General features: G+C 48.5%; 1 protein-coding gene across 1 annotated transcript in view; it reads right to left on the minus strand.

The window, feature by feature from the left end:
- Positions 1–21,904, minus strand: part of ALG11 (ALG11 alpha-1,2-mannosyltransferase) — a 110,408-nt gene that overhangs the window by 37,631 nt on the left and 50,873 nt on the right. The window lies entirely within an intron of this gene.

Consider the following 21,904-nt stretch of genomic DNA (forward strand, 5'->3'; position numbering starts at 1 on the left):
AATTAATAGTAGAAAATCCTTGGCCTCTTCCTCTACGAGAGGATCTGTTACAGCAGGGGCCATGCGTATATCAAGACTTACCGTGGCTATGTTTGACGGCTTGGCGGTTGAACGCCAGATCCTAGCCCGAAAAGGTATTCCCAGTGAAGTCATTCCCACACTTCTTCGGGCTAGGAAAGAAGTAACGGCGAAACATTATCACCGTATTTGGAGAAAATATGTGTCTTGGTGTGATTCCAAGAGGGTTCCTACAGAAGAATTTCAGCTAGGCCGTTTTCTCCATTTTCTGCAAGCGGGTGTGGATGCGGGCCTAAAGTTGGGCTCAATTAAAGTACAAATTTCGGCCTTATCAATTTTCTTTCAAAAAGAATTGGCTTCCCTTCTGGAAGTTCAGACTTTCGTGAAAGGCTTGCTGCACATCCAACCCCTATTTGTGCCCCCGGTGGCATCATGGGATCTTAACGTGGTGTTGCTGTTCCTTCAAATCACATTGGTTTGGACCCTTACAGAAGATAGAGTTAAAATTTCTCACTTGGAAAGTGGTCATGCTATTGGCCTTGGCATCTGCAAGGCGGGTGTCTGAATTAGCGGCCTTGTCTCACAAGAGCCCAAATTTAAATCTTCCATGAAGATAGAGCAGAGTTGAGGACTCGTCAACAGTTTCTTCCGAAAGTGGTTTCATCGTTCCACATGAACCAACCTATTGTGGTGCCTGTGGCTACTGCCGCTTTCGCCGAGTCAAAATCCCTCGATGTGGTTAGGGCTTTGAAGATTTATGTCGCCAGGACGGCTCGACTTAGGAAAACAGACGCTTTGTTTGTCCTGTATGCTCCCAACAAGATTGGGAATCCTGCTTCTAAGCAGACTATTGCGTGTTGGATCTGTACTACAATTCAGAATTCTCATTCTACGGTTGGTTTGCCGTTGCTGAAATCGGTGAAGGCCCACTCTACCAGAAAGGTGGGCTCATCCTGGGCGGCTGCCCGGGGGGGTCTCGGCGTTACAACTTTGCCGAGCAGCTACTTGGTTGAGTGCAAACACGTTTGCGAAATTCTACAAATTTGACACCCTGGCTGATGAGGACCTCAGGTTTGGTCAATCGGTGCTGCAGAGTCATCCGCACTCTCCCGCCTGTTCTGGAGCTTTGGTATAACCCCATGGTTCTTGAAGTGTCCCCAGCATCCTCTAGGACGTATGAGAAATAGAGATTTTTGTTTACTTACCGTAAAATCTCTTTCTCCGATTCCATCTGGGGGACGCTGCGCCGTTACTTGTGGGTTAGAGGTGTGTGGTTGTGGAGTTTGGCACAGAACTATTAAAAACCTGACTCCTCCCCCCTCTAACCCCTCCCATTTCCTTCCTGTCTAGCCAGCACCTCAGTTAACGTTTAGCCAAGCCAAAGGAGATAGACCGAAAAAAATTTAACTGGTTAAACCAGACAAACATATGGGAGGGATCGCAGCGTCCCCGAGATGGAATCAGAGAAAGAGATTTTACGGTAAGTAAACAAAAATCCCTATTTCTCTGTCATCCATCTGGGGGACGCTGCGCCGTTACTTGTGGGATTTCCCAAAGCAAGTTAATGAGAGAAGGGAGAAGTAGACGGCATAGCCGTCCGCAAAATTTGACGCCCAACAGAGGCAGTCTCCAAACCGAAAGTGCGAAAACTGTAAAACTTTTTAAACGTATGCACAGACGACCAGGTTGCCGCCCTATACAACTGCTCAATAGATGCACCCCCGCGAACATCCCAAGAGGCCCCAACAGCTCGAGTCGAAGAAGCTCGAATCGAGTCAGGAACTGAAACATTAGAAGACTGTTTGATGGCCGAAGTTACCCAACGAGCCACTGTGTACTTGGAAGCCGGCCAATCTCGTTTGGATGCAGCCATTAAAAACTAACAATGCATCTGTACGACGGATAGAATCCGTACGAGATAAATAAATCCGTAAGGCCCTAAGCACATCTAAGAGAGCCAAATGGGAATCCTCCCCGGAAGGAGGAGGAGTAAACGCTGGAAGGACAATGTCCTGATTTAGATGAAACGCTGACACAACCTTCGGAAGGAAGGAAGGTTTTGTTCGCAGAACCACCCGATCATCATGAAACACCAACAAGGGTGGTCTGCAAGAAAGAGCTGCCAATTCAGATACTCGTCTTGTGGAAGCAATTGTCAATAGGAAGACAACTTTTTTAAACGTTAGATACCGCAATTGTACAGATTCCAAGGTTCAAATGGAGATTTCTGAAGAGCCGTAAGGACGAAGTTAAAGTCCCAGGGAGGAACCGGAGGAACAAAAGTTGGCTGAATCCGAAGAACTCCCTGAAGGAACGTCTGAACTTCTGGAATAATAGCCAGTTCTCCTTTGAAAAAGAACCGACAAGGTAGAAACTTGACCCCTTTAGTGAAGAAGTCTCAGACCCTTATTGAGACCCTCCTGAAGGAAGGATAACAGACGAGGAAACTCTAAACAAATTCGGTGTTAAACCACGCTTTTCCCACCAAGCAATGTAAATACGCCACACTCTGTGGTAAATTCCAGAAGCCACCGGCTTTCTAGCCTAAATCATCGTTTACACAACAGGACGAGAAAAAACCCTTTTTCCCCTTAAAATGTTGGATTCAAGTACCAAGCCGTCAAAGCCTGCCGACCCAACCTGTGTGGTGACATGGTCCTTGAATCATAAGATCTGGACGCAAAGGGGGTCGGAATGGTTCCTCGACGACCCTATTGTGCAGAAGAGTGTACCACTGTCAGCGTGGCCAATCTGGGGCCACCAGAATGATTGGAAGACTTTCTCTCTGAACGCGTTGAAGCAGTCGTGGAATCAGTGGAAATGGTGGAAACACATATCCCAGTTGAAAGTGCCGCGGCGCCGTCAGTGCATTGATTAGAATTGCTTGAGGGTCCTGAGTACGCGACCCGTAGAGAGGAAGTTTATTGTTGAGACAAGACGCCATCAGATCTACATCGGGCATCTCCCACCGGGCTACTAGAGTCAGAAACACCTCCTGGTGAAGCCCCCACTCTCCCGGATGCACCGTGTGACGGCTTAAGAAATCCGCTGCCCAGTTCTCGACTCCTGGAATGTGATTCGCGGATATGGCCGGAACCCAACGTTCCGTCCAAGTGAGAATCTGAGCGACTTCTTTCATGGCGGTCCAGCTTCGAGTTCTTCCCTGCTTGTTTATTTAAGCAACTGCCGTGGCGTTGTCGGGCTGAACCCGAACTGGATGACCCTTTACCATGGTTTGAATCCGAAGGAGTGCATACCGGACTGCCCTCAACTCCAAGATGTTGATCTGTAACTTCGACTCGACTGTTCCAGAACCCCTTAAAGTGATGAGTCTGAAACACCGCCCCCCAATCTCTGAGGCTTGCGTCTGTGGTGACCAACACCCAAGACCAAATCGTGAACAGAACTCCTTTGGATAAATTGGGGCTGTGAAGCCACCAGCGAAGCGACTGACGCGTCTTCACAGACAAGCGGATCAGCTGTAATTCGAGATGAGGTCCTGTCCGTGAGGAAGAAACGCTTTCTGGTTGTTGGTGTCGAATAAGAGTCCCAGAAATATAATTTTCTGGGAAGGAAGAAAAGACGACTTTGGAAAAGTTATTATCCATCTGAATGACTGTAGAGTCTCTATCGTGAGACGCAAGTTCTGGTGAAGGATCGACTCTGACGGGGTCTTGATCAAAAAATCGTCTAAATACGGAGTAATGCTGACTCCCTGACACCGCAGAATTGTCAACACACGGCCCATGACCTTTGTGAATACCTGAGGAGCCGTGGATAGACCAAAGGGAAGAGCCTGAAACTGAAAATGCCAAGAACAGACTGCGAATCTCAGACGAGATTGACGACCCGTCCAAATAGGAACATGCAGGTAGGCGTCTTTTATGTCTACTGAAGCCAAATATTCCCCTGGTTTCATGGCAGCGATAATCAAACGGATGGATTCCATTTTGAACTTTTGGGTTGAGAGATATGGATTCAAACCTTTGAGATTTAAAATACCGTCCGGTTTGTCCCCAAGAAAAAAGACCCGAGTAAAATCCCCGACCTCTCTGCTGAGCGGGAACTAGAAGAATTACTCAATTTCGTAAGAGAGTAGCTGTTACATAAAGAAGAGCTCGACGTCTGGAGGGAGCATTTGGAGAGGAGTGACGAACACACGATATGGGACTGTTTCCTCGAGATCTAACATATATTCTCTGGATATGACCCCCGTCACCCACCGATCTGGTTTTGCCAGGAGCCACACTTCCTTGAACTGTAGTAACCGAGCCCCAACCGTCATTGATCCCTCCGGAGATCGTGAACCGTCATGCAGTAGGTTTACTGGCTGGTCTACGAGTCGCCTGTGTTCCTCTACCTCTGAATGCCCCTCTCCATGGGAACCTGGAGAAAGAACGAAAGGAATGGAACTTACCTCTGCCCTGTGTATGAAAGGACCGAAACCTCGTGGCCTTCGGTTTCTGAGAAGCAAATGGAAGAAAAGGGCTCCTGCCCCCTGTAGTATCTGAAATAATCTTCTTTAATTCCGACCCAAAGAGAAAACTCACCTTCAAAGGGTATCAAGGTCTGTTTTGAGTCAGAATCGGCATTCCAAACCCGAAGCCAAAGAGACCGTCTTCCTGTCACGGTCAAAGCAGAAATACGGGATTGTAGCGCAGCAGAATCTAACAAGGCCTCACCCACATAAGTAAGAGCCTCCGAAATTTGTTCTGCTAATTGAATGGCTTTCGATGGATCGTCAGACTGCATTCCAGATACAACCTGTGCCAGCCAGTCATCCACGGCCTTGAGGACCCAAGCGCCAGCTAGAATTGGGCGTAGAGAAACACCTGATAAAGATAACAGATTTAGTTATTGTTTCAATCTTCCTATCTGTAGGATCTTTCAACGTCACAGCCTGTATAGAAGGAATAACCGTAGCTTTCGCTAAATGTGAAATAGGAGCGTCTACCTTTGGGGCTGTTTCCCAAAATCTTGTATCCTCCTCTGTAAAAGGATATAGAAATTTAAATTTCTTTGGGGCTTGGAAAGGAGAATCCGGCTTAAGCTAGAGCTCCTTTAAAATATACGCAAAGTGTGAATAAGAGGGAAAGACAGTAACTTGTCTTTTCCGTCTTTTGAAAAAGGCAGAGGAAGACCCCGCTATCTCCGAATTCTGAATATTAAGAGTCTGACGGATAGCTTCTATCAGCAATCTAACACCTGAGCTAGTAGAAAAACTTCTCATCTTACCAGGTCGAAAACTCGTCCCACTCTGGGTCTACTTCCCCATCCTCCAATGAGGATGTTTCCAACTACTCCTCTGGAAAAGTTATAGCGGGCAACGGCTGTGGCCGTTTTGTAGCAGAAGAACTGCCGGCAGAGTTTACAAATTTGTTTAGAGATTGAGCCCATACTTTGAGCCCATAGAGCTTCCACTGTAGCCATGGAGGCACAGACTGATCCGCGGAACTTCCCTGCTGGTCCGCCACAGATGCACCAGAGCATGAAGCACAGGGGGTACCTGTGTCCGGGCTACCCTTCGCTAGCTATGACCCACATTGTGAGCAGGAAAAATAAACCACCGAGGCGGTCTTACCCTTTGTAGATTTGTCTGGCTTATGGTCATAATTAATTATTATCATTTTTTTTTTTTTTTTATGAAATAGCAAATGCACTACAAATGAACAATAAACTCAGTAGAGTAGTAAACAGTACTTTGAATTATACTGTGCAATGTATACTGTAAATATACTGTAAATTATACTGTGCAATGTATATTATATATTGCAAAAATTAAATCCCCTCAAAGTATAGAATGACACAATGTAAATATACTGTGAATTATACTGTGCCCCAAAATATACTTGCTGTTTTGAGCCAAACAAGTGTTGCAAGTGCTGCACAGCGTCCCCCGTACTGCCTCTGGAGAAGATGGCGGCCGGAGCCCTGTATACGCTGGACGGGAGAGCGCGCGTGGCCGTGCAGGGCGGGAATCAATCCCTTCGTGAAACAAGGAAGCGCTCAGTTCAGTAGGCGCGCTGCAGCCGGAAGTCCGCGGCTCTGTTCGGGTAGCGACTAGCGGCTCCCCGGGGAGTGACTCACCACTCTCCCGGACTAACCATAATAGACAGTAGCAGGGATAAATAAAGCCCTCGCTACTGCGCGCCACCGCTCACCTCCGGAGAGAGGTTTGGGGGGAGGGGGAGGGGGGGGGGGGAGAGGAGGAGAGTATTTAATCAAATTGAATATAGAAATACAGATATAGGAAGACCAATACTGTCAGAGACAGATTGTGTCTATCCTGTACCTCCTCACTGCCGACTTCTCAGAGACAGGAATCCAGCCCCAGTGACCGAAGTGTGGTGGCCTCCAGCAGCAGAATAGAGTGGGAAAATCCTAGCTAACCCCACTCTAATAGTACCTGCCACCTGTATACAGGGACTAGGCACTCCAAGTAATAAAATAATAAAATACCCAACTAAAATCTTACAGAGAAAAAAAAAAATCTGTGTCTGTACTCCACAGGCACAAAACTAAAACTGAGGTGCTGGCTAGACAGGAAGGAGATGGGAGGGGTTAGAGGGGTGAGGAGTCAGGTTTTTAATAGTTCTGTGCCAAACTCCACAACCACACACCTCTAACCCACAAGTAACGGCGCAGCGTCCCCCAGATGGATGACAGAGAAAATAGGATTTTAATACCTACCGGTAAATCCTTTTCTCCTAGTCCGTAGAGGATGCTGGGCGCCCGTCCCAGTGCGGACTCTATCTGCAGTAATTACTTGTTAGTTATTGGTTATGTTACACACGAATTGTGTTTTCTGTTATGGTCAGTCTGTTGCTGACATTGTTCATGCCGTTGACTGGAGTTCTGTTGAATGCCATGTTGTACGGCGTGTTTGTGGTGTGAGCTGGTATGTATCCCACCGTTAGTTTAAAAATAAATCCTTTTCCTCGAAATGTCCGTCTCCCTGGGCACAGTTCCTATAACTGGAGTCTGGAGGAGGGGCATAGAGGGAGGAGCCAGTTCACACCCATTCAAAGTCTTAAAGTGCCCATGTCTCCTGCGGATCCCGTCTATACCCCATGGTTCTTGAAGTGTCCCCAGCATCCTCTACGGACTAGGAGAAAAGGATTTACCGGTAGGTATTAAAATCCTATTTTATCACTTCCTTATGCCTTCTCCAGGTTAATACATCTGCCCCAATAGCTGAAATTGGGGGAGATTCAAATGTTTGAAAAGTCAGTTGGGAGTCTGTTTTTTCCTATCTAATAGACAGTAAACAACAGACTCCCAACCGACTTTTCAAACATTTGAATCTTCCACATTGTGTCTCTTTAAAGAGATGAAACTTTTGTTTGTTGCACCACACCTGTAGATCTTAGTACTGAAATGCAGAAGTCACTGCTTCATTCTGATAACAAAGATTATGCAATTGCACAATATACACATTTAAAGGGTGGTATTCATGTGACCGGTGATTAGCAGACCGACGATCACATGACCTCCCCCAAAATCCCACCCCCTCACTATCCCGACAGTCGGCATGCCGACCAACAGGGACTATTTCCACTCATGGGTGTCCACGACACCCATAGAGTGGGAATAGAACCCGTGGCAACCGCAGGTCGCCACCGAGCCCGCAAGGGGCTTGCTGCACTCGCCCCTCCCTGTCGGGATCCCGGCGTCGGTATGCTGCAGGGATCCCGGCGTCGGAAGGCTGGCCGGCGGTCAGGAGACCATCGGTGAGGCATACCACACAACATTTAAAATGCGCAGTTCATTTCACATCAACTGATAGCATGATATTCATAGTGCTTGCAGGAATGGTCATGGGGCCTATTTCAGACCTGATCGCACCACTGCAAATTGGCTTGCGATCGGATAGACACCGCCCAGACAGAGTGAAATAACGCCCCGTGCAAGTCTGCATACGTGTGTGAAAAACTTCGCAAACACCAGTCAGCTGCAAAAACGTTTGCAACTCACTCACCATCATATGATATTTCCAGTCTGTGCGTAGCCCAGGACTTGCTCCTACAGTGCGATGGAAACAGGCAGATCGGGCCGAAGCCGACGTCACACACCCTCCCTGAATATGCTTGGGAACGCCTGCGTCTTTCCAGGCACTCACAGAAAACAGTCAGTTACCAACCCCAAACGCCCGCTTCCTGTCAATCAACCTGCGTTCGCCTAGCGATCAAAAAAGATGCAGGATTTTTTCGCAGTTTGGACTCGCGCCTGCAAATTACGATCCGTGCGCATGCACAGTCGTTCCATAATCAGCCGCTGTGTGATTTCGCACAACAGCGATCAGGTCTGTATTAGGCACATGGCTATAATGTTTTCAAAAGAGGTGAGGTACAGAAATGACAACACTCTAAGCCCTGGTGCCTTCTACTTTCTGCTGCCATGCATGGAGAGGACAGCAGATGACAGGGGGACATAGTGACACCTGTCAGCCGGTGATCAAGCCCACGTTGGTAAAACAATTGTCCACTCCAAGAGGCTCTCCTTACCGAGGGAACGCCGTCCGCTGGCAACAGCGACCTCACTGATCTACAATAGGTATAATTTCCTTTCCTTTCAGGTGGCAGCATCTTCTCCATTGCAAGTTTTTGCATCTAGGGGAACATAATGCCTGGAACGGGATCTACCACTGTAACCTTTTTTTCTACCAACACTGCCACTGTGTCCCCCTTTCACCTGGTCTCCTCTCCACGCATGACAGCAGACAGTAGAAGGGACTGCGGCTTAGGCCCCCATCTACTAGTCCGATTTAGGCACTTTTCGTCAGATTTCAACGCATCTGACCGGAAAATCTGATGAAAAGTGTCACATCGGACGGCATCTCCGATACGATGCATGTACTTCAGATGTATCGCATCAGATTCATCTGAAGCGTCACTTGGGACTGGCATCTCCCTGGCCACCCCCACCCACCACGATTACACGGTAGCAGCAGCCTATTATATTTAAATATCACATCAGATCAATCACATGTGGCATGTGTGCATGAGATATATCTGAAGTGAATCTAGTGAAAATTTAAACCCAGGATTCAATCAGATTCCCGGGAAGCTGCCGGGAGAGTTCAAGAGAAATCTGATGCAACATGCCAGTCAGACAAGTCGTCCTAGAGGCTGGGGGCCTAGAGTGTTGAACTTTCTTTACCTCATCTCTTTTTGAAAACTAAATGGCCATGACCATTCCTGCAAGCACAATGAATATTGGGGCAGATGTATTAACCTGGAGAAGGCATAAGGAAGTGATAAACCAGTGATATGTGCAAGGTGATAAAGGCACCAGCCAATCAGCTCCAATATGTAAATTAACAGTTAGGATCTGATTGGCTGGTGCCTTTATCACCTTGCGCATATCACTGGTTTATCACTTCCTTATGCCTTCTCCAGGTTAATACATCTGCCCCATAATGCTCTGATTATCAGCTGAGGCGATGTGAACTGCACCTTTAAATTGATATATTGTGGAATTGCATTATCTTTGTAATAAGATTGGAGCACTGACTTCTGCATTTCAGTAATATGAACTACAGGTGTGGTGGAACAAACAAAAGCTTTTTCTCTTTAAAGAGACACAATTACAGCTATTATTACTAGGTACGGTGAGTGGGGGAGGGGCGGGTAATGCTTCTCCTGCTTCTCCTCCTGTCTGCTGTCCTCCCTTTGGCAGTGACTCTCCCGGAGACTCGCACAGCAGCCAGTCACTATTGTTAGCGCCGGTGTCCCAATGCGCCGCATTACAGGGAAGAAGATGCACTTAATAAACTACAGCTCCCAGCAGTCCTAAGGGCCGTAATGCTTCGGCGCTAAGGGCTGCTGGGAGCTGTAGTTTATTGAGTGCGTCTACTTTCCTGTAATGCGGCGCGTTGGGATACTGGTGCTAACAATAGTGACTGGCTGGCAGAACTGAGTGACTGGCTGAATCAATGTAAAAGGTGAGAGTGCTGTGCAGTGTCAGTGTCGATGACACTGCACACAGGCCCGCTGCTAGCCGCTCAGCAAAGGGATGCAGTGCAGGCGCCAGGAAGGAGAGGCGTTCTCCCTGCTCTGCATCCCTGTACTGAGCTGCTGCTGCTATCCCTGCTGCTGCTGGCTGCTGTCACACATGCTGCGGCGCCGGCAGCACAAAACCTCCTCTCCCCCTCGGCGCCGGCAGCACAAAGCCTCCTCTCCCCCTCCCCTGTGTGACATTCAGTGGCCGGGCGGGAGCCAAAAGGGGCGGAGCTAGATGGGAATAAGGGGCGGCGCTAGACGGGACCATGCTGCAGCAGGAGGATGAGCAGCTACAGCTTCGGCCAGCCAGACGTCATTAGGTAAGTGTCTGGAAAGCGAGTGAGTGTGTGTGTGCGTGTGTATATTCAGTATCTGTGTATACTGTATATATGTGTGACTGTGTATGTGTTTGTCTATATATATATATATATATATATATATATATATATATATATATATATAATAAGATCTTACTTACCGGTAAATCTATTTCTCGTAGTCCGTAGTGGATGCTGGGGACTCCGTAAGGACCATGGGGATAGACGTGCTCCGCAGGAGACATGGGCACTTTAAGAAAGAATTTAGGTTCTGGTGTGCACTGGCTCTCCCTCTATGCCCCTCCTCCAGACCTCAGTTAGAGAAACTGTGCCCAGAGGAGCTGACAGTACAAGGAAAGGATTTTGGTAATCCAGGGCAAGATTCATACCAGCCACACCAATCACACCGTATAACATGTGATAACCAGTTAATAGTATGACAAATAACAGAGCCTCAGGTCAAACCCTGATGCAACCATAACTTAACCCTTATTGAAGCAATAACTATATACAAGTATTGCAGAAGAAGTCCGCACTTGGGACGGACGCCCAGCATCCACTACGGACTACGAGAAATAGATTTACCGGTAAGTAAAATCTTATTTTCTCTAACGTCCTAGTGGATGATGGGGACTCCGTAAGGACCATGGGGATTATACCAAAGCTCCCAAACGGGCGGGAGAGTCCGGATGACTCTGCAGCACCGATTGAGCAAACTAGAGGTCCTCCTCAGCCAGGGTATCAAACTTGTAGAACTTTGCAAAAGTGTTTGAACCTGACCAAGTAGCCGCTCGGCAAAGTTGTAATGCCGAGACCCCTCGGGCAGCTGCCCAAGAAGAGCCCACCTTCCTAGTGGAATGGGCCTTAACTGATTTTGGCAGCGGCAATCAAGCCGCAGAATGAGCCTGCTGAATCGTGTTACAGATCCAGCGAGCAATAGTTTGCTTTGAAGCAGGAGCACCAAGCTTGTTGGATGCATACAGGATAAACAACGACTCTGTTTTCCTGACCCTAGCCGTTCTGGCTACATAAACCTTCAAAGCCCTGACCACATCAAGCAACTCGGAATCCTCCAAGTCACGAGTAGCCACAGGCACCACAATAGGTTGGTTCATATGAAAAGATGAAACCACTTTCGGCAGAAATTGTGGACGGGTCCGCAATTCTGCTCTATCCATATGGAAAACCAGATAGGGGCTTTTATGTGACCAAGCCGCCAACTCTGACACACCCTAGCCGAAGCCAAGGCTAATAGCATGACCACCTTCCACGTGAGATATTCCAACTCCACCGTTTTAAGTGGTTCAAACCAGTGGGATTTCAGGAAACTCAACACCACGTTAAGATCCCAAGGTGCCACTGGAGGCACAAAAGGGGCCTGAATATGCAGCACTTCCTTTACAAACGTCTGAACTTCAGGCAGAGAAGTCAGTTCTTTTTGAAAGAAAATGGATAAGGCCGAAATCTGAACCTTAATGGAACCCAATTCAAGGCCCAAAGTCACTCCCGACTGTAGGAAGTGAAGGAAACGGCCCAGCTGGAATTCCTCCGTAGGAGCATTCCTGGCCTCACACCAAGAAGCATATTTTCGCCATATACGGTGATAAAATTTAGCTGTCACGTCCTTCCTAGCCTTTATCAGCGTAGGAATAACCTCATCCGGAATGCCTTTTTCTGCTAGGATCCGGCGATCAACCGCCATGCCGTCAAACGCAGCCGCGGTAAGTCTTGGAACAGACAGGGCCCCTGTTGCAACAGGTCCCGTCTTAGAGAAAGAGGCCACGGGTCCTCTGTGAGAATTTCTTGCAGATCTGGATACCAAGGTGGAAATTTACTAAGCTCCCGATTTGATTTGGACCGAGATGGTGTTTTTTCTTCAAAGTGTCATCTCGGGAATTTACTAAACTCAAATCACGGCAGTGATGAGGGCATTCATATTTTTTGGGAACTCAAAGAAAAAAATTACGAATGAATACACCATCGGTCAAATACGCCTGTTATTTGGTAGAACTCGGTAATTTACTAAAAAGTGTAATTCACAAACACTGCCGGCAATAATACAAATCGTAAAAAAATGCTAAAATAAAACAGACCTGCTTTTTTTTACCGTGTTCTGATAGGCATGCACGGATCCATGAGATCCGTGCATGTTTATCAGTGGGAAGGGGTGGGAAAGTGTTAAATTTGCTGGGAAAAAATGCGTGGGGTCCCCCCCTCCTAAGCAAAACCAGTCTCGGGCTCTTTGAGCCGGTCCTGGTTGAAAAAATATGGGGGGGAAAATGACAGGGGTTCCCCCATATTTAATCAACCAGCACCGGGCTCTGCGCCTGGTCCTGGTTCCACAAATACGGGGGACAAAAAGCGTAGGGGTCCCCCGTATTTTTGAAACCAGCACCAGGCTCCACTAGCCAGGTACATAATGCCACAGCCGGGGGACACTTTTATATTGGTCCCTGCGGCCCTGGCATTACATACCAAACTAGTCACCCCTGGCCGGGGTACCCTGGAGGAGGTGGGACCGAAAGTAACCTCACCGCTGTCCGCAAAGTTCCCACCATTGGTTACAATGGAGCGCATAGGCGCTACATTGTATCACTGCCGTGTGCTGCCTGACAGACACTACAGGAGCACACAGCCAATCAGGAGGGTGCCACGACGTGGCGCTCCCTGATTGGCTGAAGGAACCCTCTTAGACAGGAGTCAGGGGGGGTCCTGGCAGTCGGGGAAAGGGGTCCCATGTGAAAACATGGGGCCCCTTTCAGTGCGTGGTCGGGTGTCCATTTTTTTATTTTGCAAAGTACGTGGATTATACAAAGAACAGAAGAGGACCGATCTACACTGGATTATGCGAGTATAATTTTTCCCACAGGTACCCCATGGATTCTACATGGAGAAGAGGACCGACCCTCGTGTGAACATAGGTAAGTATGTATGTTTGGAGGTGTGCATGTATGTAATAAACTTATACTTTCAAGGTGTGTGTCTCCTGTTTTTATTGGGGTATTTTTTTAGTAGTAGTACAACAGGTACCAGCGGGCCCGGTTTTCCACCGCATGCTGGTACTTGTGGTTCTCCAAGTACCAGCTTGCGGGGGAGGCTTGCTGGGACTTGTAGTACTGCTACTAAAAACAATATTCACATTTTTACAAAAAGGCTATCAGCCCCCCATCCGCCGCCCTTGGATGGGGGGGGACAGCCTCGGGCTTCACCCCTGGCCCTTGGGTGGCTGGAGGGGGGGGACCCCTTGATTTAAGGGGTTCCCACTCCTCCAGGGTACCCCGGCCAGGGTTGACTAGTTGGGTATGTAATGCCAGGGCCGCAGGGACCAATATAAAAGTGTCCCCCGGCTGTGGCATTATGTACCTGGCTAGTGGAGCCCGGTGCTGGTTTCAAAAATACGGGGGACCCCTACGCTTTTTGTCCCCCGTATTTGTGGAACCAGGACCAGGCGCAGAGCCCGGTGCTGGTTGATTAAATATGGTGGAACCCCTGTCATTTTCCCCCCATATTTTTTCAACCAGGACCGGCTCAAAGAGCCCGAGGCTGGTTTTGTTTAGGGGGGGGAACCAACGCATTTTTTGGGGGGATTTTTAACAATGTTTTTTTTTTTTACGAAAGGTGCACAATGAAGCCCAGCACGGATCTCACAGATCCGGCCGAGATTCACTGTGTAAATGTCGGCAGTGTTTTACAATTCACTCCCGTAAAACACTGCCAAAAAATACGAATGACATAGACATCGGAAAATACGAAAATGCAGAATATGACAGCTTAGTAAATTAGTCGTAATAAATTCAAAAAGTTGCAATTTTACACTTTCGATGTCATTCGTGTTTGAACTTTAACCTCATTCGGAAAAATACGAATTTTAGTAAATATACCCCCAAGTCCTTCGTAGCCAATCCGGAACAATGAGGATTGTTCTCACTCCTCTTTTTCTTATTATCCTCAGCACCTTGGGTATGAGAGGAAGAGGAGGAAATACATAGACCGACTGGAACACCCACGGTGTCACCAGGGCGTCCACAGCTACTGCCTGAGGGTCTCTTGACCTGGCGCAATACCTCTGTAGCTTTTTGTTGAGGCGGGATGCCATCATGTCCACCTGTGGCAGTTCCCACCGACTTGTAATCTGTGCAAAGACTTCCTGATGAAGTCCCCACTCTCCCGGGTGGAGGTCGTGTCTGCTGAGGAAGTTTGCTTCCCAGTTGTCCACTCCTGGGATGAACACTGCTGACAGTGCGCTTACGTGATTCTCCACCCAGCGAAGAATTCTGGTGGCTTCCGCCATCGCCACTCTGCTCCTTGTGCCGCCTTGTCGGTTTACATGAGCCACTGCGGTGATGTTGTCTGACTGAATCAGAACCGGTTGGTCGTGAATCAAGTTCTCCGCTTGACGCAGGGCGTTGTATACGGCCCTTAGTTCCAGGATGTTGATGTGAAGGCAAGTCTCTTGACTTGACCACAGACCTTGGAAATTTCTTCCCTGTGTGACTGCTCGCCAACCTCGGAGGCTTGCGTCCGTGGTCACCAGGACCCAGTCGTGAATGCCGAATCTGCGGCCCTCGTGAAGGTGAGCACTCTGCAGCCACCACAGGAGAGACACCCTGGCCCTGGGGGATAGGGTGATTAACCGATGCATCTGAAGATGTGATCTGGACCACTTGTCCAGTAAGTCCCATTGAAAGGTCCTCGCATGGAACCTGCCGAAGGGAATGGCCTCGTATGATGCCACCATCTTTCCCAGGACTCGAGTGCAGTGATCCACTGACACCTGTTTTGGTTTTAATAAGTTCCTGACCAGGGTCATGAGTTCCTGAGCTCTCTCTATTGGGAGATAAACCCTTTTCTGGTCTGTGTCCAGAATCATGCCCAGGAAAGGCAGACGAGTCGTAGGAACCAACTGCGACTTTGGAATATTTAGAATCCAGCCGTGTTGCCGTAACACTTCCAGAGAAAGTGATACGCTGTTCAGCAACTGCTCTCTTGATCTCGCTTTTATGAGGAGATCGTCCAAGTACGGGATAATTGTGACCCCTTGCTTCTGCAGGAGTACCATCATTTCCGCAATTAACTTGGTAAATATTCTCGGCGCCGTGGAGAGACCAAACGGCAACGTCTGAAATTGGAAATGACAACCCTGTACCACAAATCTGAGGTACGCCTGATGAGGTGGATAAATGGGGACATGAAGGTATGCATCCTTTATGTCCAGAGACACCATAAAATCCCCCACTTCCAGGCTTACGATGACCGCTCTCAGCGATTCCATCTTGAACTTGAACCTTTTCAGGTATATGTTCAGGGATTTTAAATTCAATATGGGTCTGACCGAACCGTCCGGTTTCGGGACTACAAACATGGTCGAATAATAACCCCTTCCCTGTTGAAGGAGGGGAACCCAGACCACCACCTGTTGAAGATACAATTTATGAATTGCAGTTAACACTATTTCCCTCTCGTGGGGGAAAGCTGGTAGGGCCGATTTGAGGTATCGTGAGGGGGCATCTCTTCGAATTCCAGCTTGTATCCCATAGACACAATTTCTATTGCCCAGGGATCCACCTGGGAGTGAACCAACTTGTGGCTGAAATTTCGAAGACGTGCCCCCACCGGGCCTAGCTCCGCTGTGGAGCCCCAGTGTCATGCGGTGGATTTTGTAGAGGCCGGGGAGGACTTCTGTTCCTGGGAACTAGCCGTGTTGTGCAGCTTCTTTCCTCTGCCCCTGCCTCTGGCAAGAAAGGACGCACCTCGGACTTTCTTGTTTCTTTGTGATCGAAAGGACTGCATTTGATAATGTCGAGCTTTCTTAGGCTGTGCGGGAATATAAGGCAAAAGATCAGAATTACCAGCTATAGCTGTGGAGACCAGGTCAGAGAGCCCTTCTCCACACAATTCCTCAGCCTTGTAAGGTAAACCTTCCATATGCCTCTTTTAGTCGGCATCACCTGTCCATTGCATGTTCCACAGAACACGTCTAGCAGAAATCGACATAGCGTTGACTCTAGAACCCAGTAGACTAATGTCTCTTTGGGCATGTTTTTATATATATATATATATATATATATATATATACATAAAAATAAAAGACAATCTTTTATATATATATATATATATATATATATATATATATACACACACACACACATACATACATATATATATATATATATATATATATATATATACATACTAGGGTCTCAATCTCTGCTGATAAGGTATCTGTCCACGCTGCTACAGCGCTGTAAACCCATGCCGACACAATCGCCGGTCTGAGTAGTGTACCAGTAGTACTTTTACTGCATGCTATCTGCAGGATCCCTGAGGATAGCTGTTACGTCAGGGCTACCTTTTGGGCAAACGTGACACCCTAGGGGAAGATTCCCATCATATCCTGGCCCTAGTAGGGAAAGGATACTCCCTGAGAATTCTTTGTGGGAAACTGCAGTCTCTTGTCTGGAGATTCCCGCTCTTTTTCATCATGAGAGGAGGGAAATTTACCTCAGCTTTCTTCCCCTTAAACATGTGTACCCTCGTGTCAGGGACAGATGAGTCATCAGTGATATGCAAAACATCTTTTATTACAATAATCATATATTGAATACTTTCCTGCCATTTTGGCTGTAACTTTACATTATCGTAGTCGACACTGGAGTCAGACTCCGTGTAGATATCAGTGTCTATTATTTTGGATAGTGAGCGTTGTGAGACTCTGAAGGTCTCTGCGACATAGGGACAGACATGGGTAGATTCCCTGTCTGTTCTCTAATCTTTTGTGCAATAAATTTACCTTAGCACTTAATTTCCCATATCCAAACAGGTGTCGGCGTTGTCGACGGAGACACCACTCACACACACACACACATTTGCTCCAACTCCTCCTTAGGGGAGCCTTTTACCTCAGACATGTCGACACACACGTACCGACACACCACACACTCAGGGAATGCTCATCTGAAGATAATTCCCCCACAAGGCCCTTTGGAGAGACAGAGAGAGAGTATGCCAGCACACACCCCAGCGCTATATGACCCAGGAAAAAACGCAGCAATTTAATGTTTACCCAGTAGCGCTGTTATTATCTGCGCCGAATTATGTGCCCCCCACTCTTCTTTAAAACCCTCTCTTCTACCATGGAGTAAGCAGGGGAGAGACCGGGGAGCTTCCTCTCAGCGGTGCTGTGGAGAAAAAACATGGCGCTGGTGAGTGCTGAGGGAGAAGCCCCGCCCCCTCGACGGCGGGCTTCTGTCCCGCTAAAAGTGTAAAATTGGCGGGGGCTCCTGCATATATACAGTGTCCAGCTGTATATATGCTCCTTTTGCGAAATAAGAGGTTTATATTGCTGCCCAGGGCGCCCCCCCCTGCGCCCTGCACCCTTACAGTGACCGGAGTATGTGAGGTGTGTGGGAGCAATGGCGCACAGCTGCAGTGCTGTGCGTTACCTCAGTGAAGATCATGAAGTCTTCTGCCGCGTGTGAAGTCTTCTTTGCTTCTCATACTCACCCGGCTTCTGTCTTCCGGCTCTGCGAGGGGGACGGCAGCGCGGCTCTGGGACCGGACGGCGAGAGTGAGATCCTGCGTACCGATCCCTCTGGAGCTAATGGTGTCCAGTAGCCTAAGAAGCAGGACCTAGCTTCAGAGAGTAGGGCTGCTTCTCTCCCCTCTGTCCCATGATGCAGGGAGTCTGTTGCCAGCAGATCTCCCTGAAAATAAAAAACCTAACAAAATACTTTCTCTCAGCAAACTCAGGAGAGCTCACTGAAAAGCACCCAGCTCGTCTGGGCACAGTATCAAACTGAGGTCTGGAGGAGGGGCATAGAGGGAGGAGCCAGTGCACACCAGAACCTAAATTCTTTCTTAAAGTGCCCATGTCTCCTGCGGAGCCCGTCTATCCCCATGGTCCGTAGTGGATGCTGGGGACTCCGTAAGGACCATGGGGAATAGACGGGCTCCGCAGGAGACATGGGCACTTCAAGAAAGAATTTAGATTCTGGTGTGCTCTGGCTCCTCCCTCTATGTCCCTCCTCCAGACCTCGGTTAGAGAAACTGTGCCCGGAAGAGCTGACAGTACAAGGAAAGGATTTTGGGAATCCAGGGTAAGACTCATACCAGCCACACCAATCACACCGTATAACTTGTGATAACTTTACCCAGTTAACAGTATGAACAATCACAGAGCACCCTGATGCATCTATAACATAACCCTTATTTAAGCAATAACTATATACAAGCATTGCAGAAGAAGTCCGCACTTGGGACGGGCGCCCAGCATCCACTACGGACTACGAGAAATAGATTTGCCGGTAAGTAAAATCTTATTTTCTCTAACGTCCTAGTGGATGCTGGGGACTCCGTAAGGACCATGGGGATTATACCAAAGCTCCCAAACGGGCGGGAGAGTGCGGATGACTCTGCAGCACCGAATGAGCAAACACAAGGTCCTCCTCAGCCAGGGTATCAAACTTGTAGAACTTTGCAAAGGTGGTTGAACCTGACCAAGTAGCCGCTCGGCAAAGCTGTAATACCGAGACCCCTCGGGCAGCCGCCCAAGAAGAGCCCACCTTCATTATTGAATGGGCCTTAACTGATTTAGGCAGCGGCAACCCAGCCGCAGAATGAGCCTGCTGAATCGTGTTACAGATCCAGCGAGCAATAGTTTGCTTTGAAGCAGGCGCCCCAAGCTTGTTGGAAGCATACGGAATAAACAAAGATTCTGTTTTCCTGAACTTAGCCGTTATGGCTACATAAACCTTCAAAGCCCTGACCACATCCCGTGACTCGGAATCCTCCAAGTCAGTAGTAGCCACAGGCACCACAATAGGTTGGTTTATATGAAAGGATGAAACCACTTTCGGCAGAAATTGTGGGCGGGTCCGCAATTCTGTTCTATCTGCATGGAAAACCAAATAAGGGCTTTTATGTGACAAAGCCGCCAATTCTGACACACGCCTAGCCGAAGCCAAGGCTAATAGCATGACCACCTTCCACGTGAGATATTTTACTTCCACCGTTCGGAGTGGTTCAAACCAGTGTGATTTCAGTAAACTCAACACCACGTTAAGATCCCAAGGTGCCACTGGAGGCACAAAAGGGGCCTGAATATGCAGCACTTCCTTTACAAACGTCTGAACTTCAGGCAGAGAAGTCAGTTCTTTTTGAAAGAAAATGGATAAGGCCGAAATCTGAACCTTAATGGAACCCAATTCAAGGCCCAAAGTCTCTCCCGACTGTAGGAAGTGAAGGAAACGGCCCAGCTGGAATTCCTCCGTAGGGGCATTCCTGGCCTCACACCAAGCCACATATTTTCGCCATATACGGTGATAATGTTGAGCCGTCACATCCTTCCTAGCCTCTATCAGTGTAGGAATAACCTCATCCGGTAATGCATTTTTCTGCTAGGATCCGGCGTTCAACCGCCATGCCATCAAACGCAGCCGCGGTAAGTCTTGGAACAGACAGGGCCCCTGTTGCACAAGTCCTGTCTTAGAGGCAGAGGCCACGGGTCCTCTGTGAGCATTTCTTGCAGATCTGGGTACAAAGTCCTTCTTGGCCAATCCGGAACAATGAGTATTGCTCTCACTCCTCTATTCCTTATGATTCTCAGCACCTTGGGTATGAGAGGAAGAGGAGGAAATACATAGACCAACTGGAACACCCACGGTGTCACCAGTGCGTCCACAGCTATCGCCTGAGGTTCTCTTGACCTGGAGCATTATCTCTGCAGCTTTTTGTTGAGGCGGGATGCCATCATGTCCACCTGTAGCAGTCCCCACCGACTTGCAATCTGCGTGAAGACTTCTTGATGAAGTCCCCACTCTCCCGGGTGAAGGTCGTGCCTGCTGAGGAAGTCTGCTTCCCAGTTGTCCACTCCCGGGATGAACACTGCTGACAGTGCGCTTACGTGATTCTCCGCCCAGCAAAGAATTCTGGTAGCTTCTACTATCGCCACCCTGCTCCTTGTGCCGCCTTGGCGGTTTACATGAGCCACTGCGGTGATGTTGTCTGACTGAATCAGAACCGGTTGGTCGCGAAGCAGGGACTCCGCTTGACGTAGGGCGTTATATATGGCCCTTAGTTCCAGGATGTTAATGTGAAGGCAAGTCTCCTGACTTGACCACAGCCCTTGCAAATTTCTTCCCTGTGTGACTGCCCCCCACCCTCGGAGGCTTGCATCCGTGGTCACCAGGACCCAGTCCTGAATGCCGAATCTGCGACCTTCGAGAAGGTGAGCACTCTGCAGCCACCACAGGAGAGACACCCTGGCCCTGGGGGATAGGGTGATTAACCGATGCATCTGAAGATGTGATCCGGACCACTTGTCCAGTAATTCCCATTGGAAGGTCCTCGCATGGAACCTGCCGGAGGGAATGGCCTCGTATGATGCCACCATCCTTCCCAGGACTCGAGTGCAGTGATGCACTGACACCTGTTTTTGTTTTAATAGATTCCTGACCAGTGTCATGAGCTCCTGAGCTCTCTCTATCGGGAGATAAACCCTTTTCTGGTCTGTGTCTAGGATCATGCCTAGGAGAGGCAGATGAGCTGTAGGAACCAACTGCGACTTTGGAATATATAGAATCCAGCCGTGTTGCCGTTACACTTCCAGAGAAAGTGATACGCTGTTCAGCAACTGCTCTCTTGATCTCGCTTTTATGAGGAGATCGTCCAAGTACCGGATAATAGTGACACCTTGCTTCCGCAGGAGCACCATCATTTCCGCCATTACCATGGTGATATTCTCGGGGCCGTGGAGAGACCAAACGGCAACGTCTGAAATTGGTAATGACAATCCCGTACCGCAATTCTGAGGTACGCCTGATGAGGTGGATAAATGGGGACATGAAGGTATGCATCCTTTATGTCCAGAGTCACCATAAAATCTCCCCCTTTCAGGCTTGCAATGACCGCTCTTAGCGATTCCATCTTGAACTTGAACCTTTTCAGGTATATGTTCAGGGATTTTAAATTCAATATGGGTCTGACCGAACCGTCCGGTTTTCGGGACTACAACATGGTTGAATAATAACCCCCTCCTTGTCGAAGGAGGGGAACCTTGACCACCACCTGTTGAAGATACAATTTGTGAATTGCAGTTAACACTGTTTCCCTCTCGTGGGGGAAGCCGGCAGGGCCGTCGGTGAGGGGGCATCTCCTCAAAGTCCAGCTTGTATCCCTGAGACACAATATCTATTGCCCAGGGATCTAACAGGGAGTGAACCCATTTGTGGCTGAACGTACGAAGGCGTGCCCCCACCGTGCCTAGCTCCGCCTGTGGAGCCCCAGCGACATGCGGTGGATTTTGTAGAGGCCGGGGAGGACTTCTGTTCCTGGGAACTAGCTGTGTTGTGCAGCTTCTTTTCCTCTGCCCCTGCCTCTGGCAAGAAAGGACGCACCTCGGACTTTCTTGTTTCTTTGTTCGAAAGGCTGCATTTGATAATGTCGTGCTTTCCTAGGCTGTGCAGGAATATAAGGCAAAATATCAGAATTACCAGCTATAGCTGTGGAGACCAGGTCCGAGAACCCTTCTCCACACAATCCTCAGCCTTCCACATGCCTCTTAAGTCGGCA

Source organism: Pseudophryne corroboree, chromosome 2 (assembly GCF_028390025.1).
Source record: "Pseudophryne corroboree isolate aPseCor3 chromosome 2, aPseCor3.hap2, whole genome shotgun sequence".
NCBI lineage: Eukaryota > Metazoa > Chordata > Amphibia > Anura > Myobatrachidae > Pseudophryne > Pseudophryne corroboree.